Consider the following 4,241-nt stretch of genomic DNA (forward strand, 5'->3'; position numbering starts at 1 on the left):
CGTCACAAAGTAGCGCCCGTTTGTTATTACGAATAATTGTATGTAACTGGGGGGGGGGGCCAGTGGCACAGCGAGCTTGGCTGGGTCCCACTTTCTGGTGGGTCTGGGGTTCGAATCCTGCTTCAAGTGCCTTGCAGTGGACTGGCGTCCTGTCTGGGGTGTATCCCCTCTCCCTTTGGCTTGCACCCTGTGTTGCTGGCTTCACTGTACATGGATGGTTAGATAGGGGGGTGTGGTGGTGCGGTGGGTTCAGCCGGTGCCTGTTGTGTGGTGGATCTGGGATTCGATCCCTACGTGGAGTGCCATGCGACGGACTGGCATTCTGTCCTGGGTGTGTCCCCTCGCCTTCCGCCCTGTGCTGCCGGATTAGGTTCTGGTTCGCCACAACCCCACTCGGAACAAGCGGTTTCAGACAGCGTGTGTGTGTGTGTGTGTGTGTGTGTGTGTGCGTGCGTGCGTGCGTGCGTGTAACTCAAATTTTTAATATAATGGGATTTACGGGGAGGTGGTTCGTAACTACGGGTTGTACGTAAGTCAGATGTTCATAACCTGGGGACTGCTTGTAGTATGACGTGGAGGAACCGGACTAAAGTGGAAGGTACTGGGCCGCTTCACATTTAGGAAGATGTTTTAACAGTATTAAAAAACTTTTATCTTCAGAATGTGACCTCGTAAAATCAATATAAAGAAAGATCAAAACTTTGGATTTCTGAAGCAGAGTTAGAAGGTAAACGGTCATCCTTTGCTTCAGGCCACACAGTCTCCTTGGTACAATTTTTAAGTACACACCAGATATGTTTCAAACATGAGGAAAGTAACTGCAGAAGTCTACAAGTGTCATCTCTGTCCAAATGTGTTTCCGTGGCCAGTGCATGCCACAGTGTAAAAAGAAAGGATTCCTTAATAATTTTATGAACATGGTTGTGGTGAACTGTGTTTCAGGTCCAGTGCCATGACCTTACTGCAGAAGCCTTTTTTCTTTTATTGTTCAATGGAAAACCACGACATACTGAAAAACAGTTTTCTTGTTTTAAAAATAATATTAAGAACCAAATATGTGTAGAGGACTACATTTCACTTTATATGTCAAAGTACAGTATGAGATTCATAGAGGAGGATCTTAGGAGAAGCTTCAGGGTGGTGGTGTATGTGTTTTGCATGGTTCACCAGGAATTTGCTTCCAGTGATTGCAGAATTATGATCACTTTTCTGATTTTCATCTTAATGAACTGAAATGGAAGTGGATTGTGTGTCTTCACAGCCACGTAATGTTCACATACCTTTGATGAAAGTTTGTCCCATATAATTTAGATGTCACATGTCCCTCTCTACCTCGTAATAGAAATGTCTTTAAGACTGTGTCTAAACTGCTGCACCTACGCGGAATAGAGATGAATCACAAACTGCGAACCACACTCTCACACCTCAGGTAGACCACTAGGGACCTTGAGAAGGAAAATGCCACCTATAGCATGCAGTACTGGAACTGTGATCAGCTGGCAATACTGGCACATTGATTGGGGCAACATGAAGGTACTGACCCAAGCTGGCTAAAGACGGGTGAAGAAGTTCCTAGAAACCTTGTTATCTGGACAGGTTTCAATCAAATGACATGTGGATTTGTATGCTGGCAAAAAATGGATGAGATGTAAGGAGTAAGGCGAAGCATCCAGCTCTGATGGCTTCAACAGAACCAGAACTCCAAATAGGTAAGCAAGGGAGGATCAAGGTCAATAACTAACTGATAAATGAATCACAATCATTAATTGAACAGGATCACATAATGGTCTGTGCAGTGGTCGTAGAAATGGTCTCCGGATTTCTATGCGCTGACAATGTTTTATAGATTGATAATAAAAATCTTGCACCAAAACTACCAAGCTTCACGATCAATTGAACAAGAAACAAAAAGACCCTTCCAGCTGCCTGAAATGCAAAAAAAAAAAAAAAAAAAAAAAAAGCAAAATGCTGTCCACTAAGAATGTGTCCAAGTTTACGTACATAACAAATGAATCACTTAATAAACTTTTATTTACTCATTTAGCTGAGGCTTTTCTCCAAAGTGACTTAGTGTTAAGCCACCTACAACTATTTACCTATTTATACTGCTTGGTAATTTCACTGGAATAATTTGGGGGTAAGTACCTTGTTCAAGGGTACTACAGCAGCAGGCAAGATTCAAATCAGCAACCTTGAAAGCCAAAGGCAGCAGCTTTCGCCACTAAACAATCAACTGCCCGAGTACTTACAAAAAAAAATGTCCTGTTTGTATTGTGTCTGAAAACAGTATGCACAAATTTGTGGGTGTACTACATTGTCGGGTTCCGTCTAGGCATGATAATAAATCACACACACTTGCTGAAGCCGGAACAGGGTTCCAAGCAGGGTCGCAGGGAGCCGGAGCCTAACCTGGCAACACAGGGCGCAAGGCTGGACGGGAAGAGGACACACCCAGGATGGGATGCCAGTCCATCACAAGGCATCCCAAACACAACTCGAGCCACAGACCCATCGAGAGCAGGACCCGGTCAAGCCCACTGCACCACTGCAATAATAAATCTTACTCTGAAATCTAAAGCATGACGCACTCAAATCTCTCAAAAAGCCAAGCTTCTTTAAACTCTTTTCTAGCTAATAACATCATTCCAGCTGTCAGTGCTGCTTTTTATTGCTCTGCAAATTGTCTATTTGCACACTTTTGTCTAGGTGCGATGTTGTTCCTGTGTTTTCTGTCACTGCTTTGTTGTATTTGTGCTTCTGTAGTCTTGTGCTGTTCCTTTCTGGAACAGTCAAGTTTGTTTGTTTCTAAATGACCATCTCAGACACAGTCACAGATATTTAGATGATAATTTCTTCATATTTTACATTTACACATATTAACAGCACTGGCATATAAATTTGGCATATTATCTACAATAAAAGTAAACAGTTTTTGATGCACCCCAAAATTCCCCAGTTTTAATGCATTCTCAACTGCTAACTCATTGCTCCTTGGCTTGTTAACCTTAATAAGCTCAAGATTGTTTATTGATAACTTCATGACAATGTAGGACCAGCATGAGCACAGACAATCAATGGTCAGATTGCATAAAAGTGTTTAAAACAAATAAAATGTGAGCATGGAAGGTTATGTTAATTTCTGCATTTTGATTTTGTTAACACTTTTTTGTTAATGAAAGAAAAACCTGAAGGGATGTCATTGGGAGCAGTGGCCTAATTGATTTAAATCCGATTAGTGAGTCATTGGACTCCTCTGCTTGCCACAGATTGGCATAAAGACCAATATGTTTGCACACAAGATAGTTCATCAGTATACTTGTGCCTGAGCACCCTAGGTCAAAGGTCAGTGACTGACTCTGTAGTTCTGTCATTTAACCTGAGGCCATATGTTCTGGACACTTAAGTGAAGAGGGGTCCTGACCTGTCTACAGATGTCTAAAAGACATCCTTAAAGTGGTTCTAGCAAACTCTCTAGTAATATGGGAAGGTAAAGCACAATACCACTGAAGGTGTTCTCAACAAAGGTTAGATTAGCCTGCCCTAAAAGTGGGGAAGGAGCACTTTAAAGAAATCCTTAACTCCGTAGATAAGCTCTCCATCCTAGAAGATTGAGATCCTTAGCTCAGTGCAAGGTTACAACAGCCATAAGGCAACTCCATAGCAGGGGTAAATAAGCCTTGTTTTGAAATGCTTGAAACCAGTGAAGGCTGTTGGGATGTTTTTGCTTATACAACTCTTAAATATTGCATTGTGAGGTGGAACAATACTTCCAGACTGCAGATTGTAGTGTTGGTCCATATTCAAATAGCAGGAATGGAATGTTGTTTTCTAATTACTGCGGAAGCACAACTGTCAGTCTCCCTTTAGAAACACCCATAGCAGGGTGTTGGAAAAGAGGTTCTGGCTGAACTCAAAGCATCAGATTCAACAGGAACAATGCAGATTTTGTTGTAGTTATGAAGAGATGGGCAACACTTCAGGGGTGAGGAGCAAACCTCATCTACGTGATCTTTGTTGCTCTGGAATAAGCCTTTAATCATATAATTCTGTGTTAATTCTGAATTACTTCTTTCCCTGTATTTGTGAGTGCAAGTTGTGACATTTTGAGTGTGAACTTCAGGCTGGGTGTTTGTCTTCAGCAAAGCTGTGCCTTCTTTCCTGAATGACAGTTTGTAAAATTCTGTTTGAGATATTCAATGAGGATATCAAGACGGAGTTAGGTCTTGGAGATGATCCGGGTT

This window comes from Scleropages formosus, chromosome 3 (assembly GCF_900964775.1).
Source record: "Scleropages formosus chromosome 3, fSclFor1.1, whole genome shotgun sequence".
Lineage (NCBI taxonomy): Eukaryota > Metazoa > Chordata > Actinopteri > Osteoglossiformes > Osteoglossidae > Scleropages > Scleropages formosus.